Source organism: Macaca mulatta, chromosome 3, assembly GCF_049350105.2.
Source record: "Macaca mulatta isolate MMU2019108-1 chromosome 3, T2T-MMU8v2.0, whole genome shotgun sequence".
NCBI classification, from domain to species: domain Eukaryota; kingdom Metazoa; phylum Chordata; class Mammalia; order Primates; family Cercopithecidae; genus Macaca; species Macaca mulatta.
In genome coordinates this window covers 127,964,431-127,975,000 of record NC_133408.1, presented here as the reverse complement: position 1 = coordinate 127,975,000, position 10,570 = coordinate 127,964,431, and the positions used below count along the sequence as shown (strand labels likewise).

Genomic DNA, 10,570 nt, shown 5'->3' with positions numbered 1-10,570 from the left:
AGAGCAAGAGAGAGTGAGGGCAAGAGAAAGAAAGAGAGAGAGAGTGTGTGTGAGAGAGAGAGAACCATTCTCTTTATTCAAAGGGTTTCATTTACCATCTATTAGAAGGAGAATTGACTTTCGTATTCCTTGGAGTTCTACTCAAGCCAACTAGAAGGAAGGTTAAAGACTCACTAATTTAGGCTGGGTACAGTGGCTCACACCTATAATCCCAGCACTTTGGGAGGCAGAGGCAGGAGGATCACTTAAGGCCAGGAGTTCAAGATCAGCGTGGCCAACATGGTGAACCCCGTCTCTACTAAAATACAAAAATTAGCCTGATGTTGTGGTGCACACTTGTAGTCCCAGCTACTCTGGAGCCTGAGGCATGAGAATTGCTTGAACCCAGGAGGCAGAGGTTGCAGTAAGCCAAGATCGTACCACTGCACTCCAACCTGGGTGATGGAGCGAGACTCTGTCTCAAAAAAACAAACAAAAACAAGTCATTCCATAAATATTTTGGGGGTACCTACAACATTTCAGTCATTACAAGTTGCTGATGGAACAAGACAAATACAGTACTTGGCCTCATAGTCTAGACTTCCACAAATCTTCATTGTTCACCCAGTAGAAGGGCTAGATTCAAATTATCCACAAGGAATTGCAACAAAATGAGGTATGCACTAAAAAGGTGACCAGGGAAATATAGGGTCTGGGAATCCCATATGAAGAACATTTGAAAGAAATTGGGAAGTTTAGGGATGTTGTAGATATTATTCTCTGTGGTTCAAGAGGGTATATCCAAGACAAAAAGGTGGTGGATGTCAGTTCAATATAGAAATGGTATAACATCTAGAGCCATCCCAGAACAGAAAATGCTGCTTTGAAAGGTGGCAAGAGCTCTATTCCTGTGTTCAGGTAGCCACCATTTCAGACATCACTACTCAGTGGTCTTGTGGAGAGATTTTTATTTTTCAAGTCTCACTCTCTCACCTAGGCTAGAGTGCAGTGGCACAATCACAGCTCACTGTAACCTTGAACTCCTGGGCTCAAGCCATCTTCCCATCTCAGCCTCCCAAAGGGCTGGGATTATAGGCACGAGCCACTGCAACCAGTCAATGTGGAGACATCTTTTCATTAGGCAAATGTTTGTATCAGATGACATCTAATGAACCTTCCAATTCTATGATTCTACAGTTCTATACACCTGATGGCCAGTGACTACAGAAGCTACCAACTCCATTAAGCAATTCATTCTTCAGCCTGAACATCCTAAATCCAGTCAAGCAGAGGACTTGGAGAGACTCTCTGTTCCAGGTGGAACAATGCAATATAGCAATAGAAACTGCTCTATTTTCTTACCTTCCTCTTACCACAGATTCACCCTTAAAGATCATCTCTCTGGAGAGATGGTCACTGACCAACAGTTTTATGGAAGGGGTTTTCAAAGTTGAATAGTAATTTGTTCAAAGATACATAGCTTTTGGTGGCAGAGACCAAACAATAAGTTCCTCTGTTTGAGTTCAGTTCCTTGTCTATGACAGACAGAATGTAAATGGTAGACTTTGAATCATGTTCTGAAGAGCAAAAGGACGGGAATATTTTACTGTGTCTGAGTCACATGCTGAACCTTTGACATGGATTCATTTAGTCCAAATTCCAGTACTTATTTAATTCTAGAGTGTTCCAGCTGCAGTTTTTGGAGTTGCCTAGCTAAAAGATTCTGAACAGAAAAATCCTAGACTTCTTTCCCTACGTGTGCAACTCCTCTTTTTCCTCCTTTCTTCCAACTCAAATTTTGAGATTCCATAACTATTTACATAATCAGACACTTTGTTTCAGAAACAGTACAACTAATGTCTTTATGAAGAAATACCTTTCAAATGCTCAAAACCCCAAAACGTCGTTCAAATCTCTATTCGTGCGCTCTCTTTTTTTTAATGAAAAGAACAATTAAAGAGATTTTAAGGGGAGGATCTGGCACAAACGCCCTTAACCACCTTTCAGGGTGTTTTCTTTGGAAAATATGATTACAACTGTTCAAACTTTAAATTATTTACATTGAGCAAAAACTTTGATTTTTAAAAGGCATATGACTTTATATAAACTAAAAAATGGCAAAGAATCAAAACTTGGCATTTTTCACGGACACATATTGCCCCTGAAGGGTGCTTGCTGGGGCCTTGGGTTGGTGGGAAATGATAAACGAAGACTGAAGAATGAGAATTTTGCCTGGTGAGTCATATTGGGTTGCAGCTGAGTTTGAAAACAGCAGGTCATCATCAGAAAGGTTTATGTGAAATCTAATGAATCAGAAAGAGAAAGCGAGGGGAAATGGTTTCTTTTCATACAGGGCCAGATTCTCATCTGATGTAAGTCTTGGAGAATTAGCCAACATATGGAAATTATCCCCATGCGGTCATATGGGATAGCAGTATGAGGAATCATTGAAGGAACAGGAATATTTAGCTTTGCAAAGAGAAGACCTGAGTGGAACAGATCCCTCTTTTCAAATATTTGGAAGGTTAGCATGTTGAGAAGGGAGTATTGTGTGTTGCTCTCAAGGCAACACAGAGTCAATGGGTAGACATTGGAAAGACAGGCTGTGGTTTAATATTCTCTTGTCTCCCAGTGGGGCCTCAGAGCATAGCTGTTTCCTCACAGCAAGATAGGCTTCTGTGGTGGGACAGAAAACTGTTTGCGGAGCCTCCCCCTGGCAACTGGGATGGGAGTTGAGGAGACTGACCCAGCTCTTGGACTGACAGTAGAGTTTCAGCCTACCAGGCATGGCTTGACTCAAAAGGCAACGCCCATATGCAGTTTAGGCAAACAGGTAGCAAGGAGGAATGGAAGGCACCCAGGCTTTAGAGTTAGGAAGGTGTAAGCTGAAACCCCGGCCCTGTCATTTATTGTCTGTGTAAACTTGGGAGAGTTTCTTGGCTTCTCTGAGCTGCAGTTTCCTGATCTGTACAATGGGGATAACTTCACCTGTCCTAATGGACATCTGTTGTTTCTTTCTACTCAGCATTTCCTCTTCCTGCTTTAGTAGAAGCACCTTGATTTCTCCCAAGTCAGATAGAGCCTCAGTGTCAATCAAGGTGACTTATCTACCATGGACAGTCAAGCTTTGCTGCCCTGGGATTTTAATCTTGAGCAGAGTGACCCAAGGATGAAAAGTAGTTGAAGGTTATTCCTTATGAGGATGGCATTATAAAGAGGTGTCCATCAGTTCCACCAGTTCCTGTGGCCTGAATTTCCTGAGTTACCAATTTGCTGCCTCCTTCTTGGGGCCTAGTTGTTCAGCTTCTTTTATTCTATGAGCGTCCTAATTTTCTTCTGATAGATTGTGTTTTTGCTTAAGCTAGCTGAATCAATTTCTGTGATTTGCAAAAACAAAATAACTGTATCTATATTCCTACTTTAATAGGGTCACTGGAAGGATTAAATGAGAAAATATACATAAGCTTCTGATATAACCCCAATGTGTGGCACATAATGTGTGCTCTTTAGTGGTGGCTTTTTTGACTATTGGGTACTGTGGGCCCAAGATGAGGAGAGAACAGTTCTAACAGGTAGATTCTGAAGTTCAGGTAGACACATCATCTGGGATATCTATTCTTAAATATTAGGCCCCAGCAACTCTCTGCTGTAAAGAACTTGTTAACCACTAAAGTTGGCCTGACCATGAGATTGGGTGGGACTTCCTAGCTCTAAAAGTGATCAAGCTTAGATTCAAGGCCCTCATCAGAAGGCCATAGAGAGGCTGTCATATTGGGACTGAGGCCTTTATGGTCTCTTCTCTGTGATTCCAGGTAATGGATACTCCAACTGCAGTAAGCTAGTGTGTAGGGATGGGAGCCTCAGGTCACCCTAGAAGCCAGGAAATACTTTTAAGTCCTGATTTTACTTGATCCCTTGTCATTTGGCACTATTAATCATCTCTCCTTCCTAGCTTTCCTGTGCTACCCCTCCTTGCTGATTTTCCTCCTATCTCGTTGATAGTGCCTTTTCATGTGATGTTTCCTCTGCTCTTAATGCCTTTCTTTACTTCAGCCATCAGGCTAACTCCTATTTGTCTTTCAAGGTTCAGCTTAAGGCCTCGGTCTATTCTGAAGCCTTCCATCTCACCCTTGTCAACCCAGCCTCCCTTCCTCCTCCTCTCCCCAGTGTGCTTCAGTACCCTCTGTTCCATTAGTTAGCACACCGGGTTTTCATAACTAATTCCGTGCCCCTCACCTCCCATCTTACCTGTAGGAAAAAGACCTTTCACTATACTTTTGGGTCTTATTTGGGGTGTGTGTGTGTGCGTGCATGTGTGTGTTGGATGTCTTTTTCTTTTTTTTTGAAACAGGGTCGTATTTTGTCACCTAGGCTGGAGTGCAGTGGCATGATCTTGGCTCACTACAGCCTTGACCTCCCAGGCTCAAGCAATCTGCTCACTTCAGCCTCTCAAGTAGCTGGGATTACAGGCATACACCTCCACACTCCACTAATTTTTGTTTTGTTTTGTTTTTTGGAGAGATATGCTTTTGCCATGTTGCTCAGTCTGGTCTTGAACTCCTAACCTCAAGTGATACACTCTCCTTGGCCTCCCAAAGTGCTGGGATTACAGGTGTGTGCCACCATGCCCAGTACCAGTTATTCTTATAGTTGGAAATGAAATTAATGCAAATGTTCCCAAATGGGGCAGATCAAAAACTTTTTAACTATTCCAAGTTACCTGACTTTACTACCAAGGAATACAGTCAGGACCTAGATAGTGATTCAACCTGAGAGGCTAATGAGAAGACAGATGAACCAGATTGACTGAATATTTCAGGCTGGCACCTTAGTTTCCTGCCCTAGATATCTCCATCTCTAGATAATTTTCAATATGTTTTCCCCAGAATCAGAGATTATGGGATAGTTCATGTAAAGTACATTTGAACATGCATGTCCTGGTCTTACACAAACCGTCCCAACTTAAAACTTTTGCCACTTAAGCCCAAGGAGAACAGAGCATATTACATAATTATTTTGCCTTCATTAGTTAAGGGATTTGTAACATGATTAGTTGTTTTCATCTCTGTAGTCCATAATTTTATGCCTAACTTTAAAAGAAAGCCAAAAGCAAAACTCCCACTAGCATGGCTTTATTCAGCCCTAGTTTGTTTTCTTGGTCATTTGTGAGCCTCCCTACTGATGAAGAATGTGATAGTTTCTCACCGTAGTGTGCACCAAACCCAGAAACATTTAGAAGACTTGTAATTACTCTTACTAATTAAATTAATTTTAGTTCTTATGTTAGAGAAAAATGTGCTTTTTCTTATCCTCTGAATTATGAGCTCCCAGGGCAAGGACTGAGGTATAGGGAGAGGTTGGGACATTAGTGTCTCTATTCTGTCATCCCAAGCTTCAGTCTCACCCATGCCTCAGAGAAGGAGCAGGGTGAAGCAGGCACTGGCCTGTCCACCAGGGCACATTCAGATGGTGGGAAGGAAGGTCTTCCTGCCTGAGCACACACCCTGAGTGCCCACCCTCAGCAATAGTACTGGGCATGGGTCCATCAAGGAAAAAGGAGAGGAATGTTCATGTTTCTTCCATAAAACAGGTCTGCTCTGGGTTTCTGGGAATTGCAGGATTTCATCTCTGCCCCACAAGTCATGACACCTGCAGCCAAGCAGCTGTTTGCCGGAAGGAAGCCAGGCTATTTTGCTAGGATGAGAGAAGACTTGGAGATGGCTTATAAAATGCAAAGACACATGAGAGTTGTCTTCAAAAGAGATTAGGCTAATTCTCCATGGTCACATGAGGCAGAACTCCGGGGTAGATCTATTTCCACTCAATGTGGTGGATATCTTTCTATCCAACAGAGCTGTTCAAAGAGGAAAAGGGCTGTCTCGGAAGGGACTGTGCTCTCTCTCCCTGAAGAGCTTCAACCAGACACTGGAGCCCACCTCATGGGGAAGTAGAGGGGGGACCATAGAAACCCAAGGGGTGACTGGGCTATAAGATCATGGAGATTCCTTTCTTCCTCAAAAAAGTCTTGGGGCCTGTCAGAGAAGAAGGATACATTATCTTTTGCTTAAAATAGGTTTGTGGGATCTTCATGAGCATGTTAGGGAACATCAGAGTGATTTTGATCATTAACCAAAGAGAGCTCAGTCAAAGAAAAACATACACATTGCCATAGTAAGCCGGCAGGAGTCTGAGATACAATCCCAGATTCACAGTGCATTTTACACACACTAGACAGCATCTAGAACTATTTTTATTAGGCATTCTGATTTGCCTGCTACGCACAGAGCACTGTTGTAGGTATTGGAAGAGTTACAAGATGTTTATGGCCCAAAGAAAGTGTAATGTATATGGAGAAAGACATTTTTACTAACCCAAAACTTAAAATCAACATTGAGAAAATTGTGAACATATTCAAATATGAAAAAATAGGAGCAATCAAAGAGGATCTCAGCTGTAACTTAAAAGGTTAGGCTTCCCTGGGTCCCTTTCATACCTGCATTTAAGTGTCCTATGGGTGTGGGCCTATAATGTGACAACCCACATCCCCTTCTCGTTCCTCCCCTGGACCTGATCAGGGTTTGAGGTAGGGTGGAATGAGGAAGAACTCTTCTTGGTGGAGGATTTTACTTTCACACAACAATATTTTAGTTGGTTATAGTAGCTCATGAAAATACTTGGCTTCACTCCACTGATCTCTTTCTTCTTATGCCCATGCTGCTTTATTGATACTTGGCTTCCACTTCCCCAAAAACTGGCACAGAGGGCAATCATGGGACATGCAGGGAAAGTGACTGGAGGAAGACAGAAAACAGTTTCTACTCCCCACACCCTTAGGCTGTGCCTCTACTTCCTACTGTCCAGGTGATGTTAAGCCTCACAATGCCAAATGAAGCCAGGGAAAGTGTTCAGGCCCCGTGGGCTTCTATTTGACTGTGCTAAACACATGGACATGCACATTATGGGTACACACACACACACATTTTACATTAATGTGTGACAAAAATAATGCTTTGTTAAACCCAGTCACATTTCAACCAAATACCAGAGAACACATTTGCAATGCAAAAATTGCTGCTTAATTTTGTAGACTTTTAGATCAGATGTAGAAAAGCACCAAGACTACAGGGCTTATATTGCAGAGAGGGGCATGAGAAGGAAGGAAGGTGTAAGCCGGGAACACTGCTTGACAAACGATTTCAATGGAGCTTTGTATTTTCAAAGCAGTTTTAAATCATGAAGCAGCCCGCCCAGCTATCCTGAAAAAATAGGTCAGCACAATATTTTCACAGGTGAGGAAACTGAGATACAGTGTTCAGTGGCTCACCCAACATGCATGAATAGGGTAGAAGCACAATTTATGAATTTCCATCTGGAGACTCAGTCAGCTAGGCTGCCTTATTCCCAGAAAGAGAAAACACAAGCATTTAGCAACTTTTATTTTATATTTGTATATGCTAACTAGGCTAAAGCACCACTGCTGTAGACCAAGAAATCTCGAGGTGATAGCATACCAAAGGGTAGAGTTTGAAGCTCATGATTCTTCTCCAACCTTGTTTCCAGTTCAAATGCTCTTTTCTTGAGATATAGTGGCCAAAGCTGTTGCAGGAGAGTCAGGAGGCCTGGATTTTAGGATTAAGTTGTATGACTTTTTAAGAGTCATTTGAAATTTCTTAGACTTGCTTTTTCATCTTCAAAAGGAAGATAATACTTTTGAAAGTTTTTTATTTGAAAAATGCAAAAAATAAAAATAAAAAAGTTAAATTGTCCATCATTCCACTGCACTTTTTGAAGCATATATGTACACATAAAAAGAAGTGGCACTGGGGCAGGCGCAGTGGCTCACGCGTGTAATCCTAGCACTTTGGAAGGCTGAGGCGAGAGGATCACTTGAGGCCAGGAGTTCGAGATCAGACATCAGCCTGGCCAACATGGTGAAACCCCATCTCTACTAAAAATAATAATAAAAAAAAATTAGCCAAGTGTGGTGGCTCACATTTGTAGTCCCAGCTACTTGGGAGGATGAGGCACAAGAATCGCTTGAACCTGGGAGGTGGAGGTTGCAGTGAATCAAGATTGTGCCGTGGTACTCCAGCCTGAGCAACGGAGAGCGGTTCTGACTCAAATAAATAAAATAAAAATAAGAAGTGGTACTGCCCCTTTTCTAGCACAACAATACCATCCCAAAGCTTGATTCTTATCTTTCTAGGCTCATATAAATGTACAATTATAGAAATATGCAAAATTTCTATTTTTGTGATTTTTAAAATAAAAAATGGAATCACAATGTTCATGTTGTTCTGAAACTGCTTTTTTTTCTTAATTTAACAATATGGCATTATTCCACTTCACCCTGATCCTGTTTTGGTGGTTGCAAAATATTCCGTTGCATAGATGATACCTAATTTGTCTAGCAATCTTTTTTGATGGTCTTTCGTAAGGTCCAAAGAAGATAGTATATGAGAAAGTGCTTCATAAAACCGCAAGTCATAGTTTGAATATAGTGCATTATTTTGACTATCAAACAAAAATTTATAACATAACTGCACTGGTTTTAGCTTCTAAGCTCTAAATGTAAAAACTGTTGATGTACAAAGGGAGAAGTAATATGCTGCTTGCAATGCAGAATCACCATCATCATCTGAAAATCCGATTTATTGCAGGGATTTAGAAAGAACTATTGATAATTGAATGCACAATGGAACATCTAATAGGTCCTTGCTGGCAGGTAAATCCATTTTTATTCAATGGGTAGCCTCTATTTATTCAGCTACTTTATATTCTAAAATAAATTTTTTAGATAAATTTCCTACACCTTGTCCTATTAAGTACAAATGAATTGAAGGCTAAAGCTATAAAGTGGAGTGTGCAGAAAAAAAAAGGTGTACTGATGTCATCTGATACAAAGAGTAAAATGAGCTTTTTTTGTTTGTTTGTTTGTTTGTTTTGCATGTATGTCTCTATTATGTTTGTTTTACTTTATTTTAAATTATCCCCGAACTAGAAGTGGAGCATTATCAGGTCTTTTGTCAAGAGACAGAAATTGTAATTTTTATTACGAAAACAGAAATGGGATTTTCTATCCTAATATGCTACTTACAAATTTAAAATAAAATTTTTATCAATAAGCCTGCTTATAAGGGGAATATGTGGGTCTTCATTTTCGAAGTACACTAAGAATGATTCATTGGACAATTCTCTTCATTGTGTCTGTGTAAACATAAGAGGTGGTGAACAACAGAATTTGCCTTACTACAGTGACTTAGGGAAAGTGGTGACAGCTAATGGAACCTTCTCCTAAAGACAGGGTTGAGATGCATGGTTTATAATCTGCCTAATAAACAATGTAGTCCTCTTTCTTGTCTAAGGACTGAAGGACAGAGGGTAGACAGCCTCTTCTACTACCCATCACTCTGTAAAAGTTCCAAATTGTAGGCTGTGGGTTAGATCTCTGGGAACATGCCCTTCAGTGCAAGGAGAATCACCACTGCTGCAGCAGAGTTTAGATCACCGCCAGCCAACCTATGCACACATGGCAGCCATCCATTGATGGTGATTGTGGTTTTCAAACTTCATTCCTCCATATCACACAGGGTAGATGTTGTTCACAAGCTCAGCTTGTGAATACAGACATACACAGGCTGCAGGTGCTATTCCTGGCGCATTCTCTTTGCCTACTAATCAAGAAAACATGTCAGAATGCAATGGAAAGGAAGGTTACATTAATATAGGGATAGTTTGTCATCTCTTCTGATGTGCAAAAACTTTGGCACTTTGTGCACAACCAATCATGACTCACCAATGTGTCCCAGGGCAATAACTCAGGACCACTGGACTAGGTAACTGTTCAGATCTCTGGACGTGTGACATCTCTGACTCTATGAAAGACACACAGATCCTAGCCACAACCAGGAAGCAATTCCTCATAGAATTTTGATTAACCAGAGTGATTTTGTACAGAAACATCCAGAAGGTTGGCTCAGAACTGGGCCTTCTCTCCCACACATGAAACACAACATTTCCTAACATGTGGCCTAGAGAAAAGTTCCCTCTGCTCCCCTATCCTGTCCACAAACTCCAAAAGACTTATTTGCTTCTGGCTGAAACTGCGCTTGCATAAGATGGTTATAGAAAATGGGTGGAAACTCAGTTCTGCAGCATGCAAAAGTGCATCCATGGAAAAATCGACAGAGGAGAGGATCCAAAAAGCCAACAAGACCAAGCATCAAATAACTGAATTTCAACTGTTCCTTTCCTGGTCACTCTCATTTTCTTTGGTTCCAGGTCACTGAATAAAAGTTTTTCATGATAGTCTGTTCTCTCTAATTAAAGTTATCCAGAGACAGTGCTAAAAATGTGCCTCTGGAAAGCACATTTATGGTGTTATCTTCACCCTGGGAGAAGGGAAGAGTGGAGTTCTTTGCATTGAACTCTCTCCTGACCCCACAAATATCTTTTCACAATTGGTGGACATTTATACCCCTCTTGTTGACTTTTGCCTCTGTTGTCCTGTTGAATGCTGATCTCATTGCACTTAAACGTTCACCCATGCAAGGGAAATGTCTCTAAATACTGCTGCTTGCTGAGCTGTTGA

General features: G+C 41.2%; 1 long non-coding RNA gene across 1 annotated transcript in view; it reads right to left on the bottom strand.

The window, feature by feature from the left end:
• Positions 1-10,570, bottom strand: part of LOC114676754 (uncharacterized) — a 143,151-nt gene that overhangs the window by 14,347 nt on the left and 118,234 nt on the right. The window lies entirely within an intron of this gene.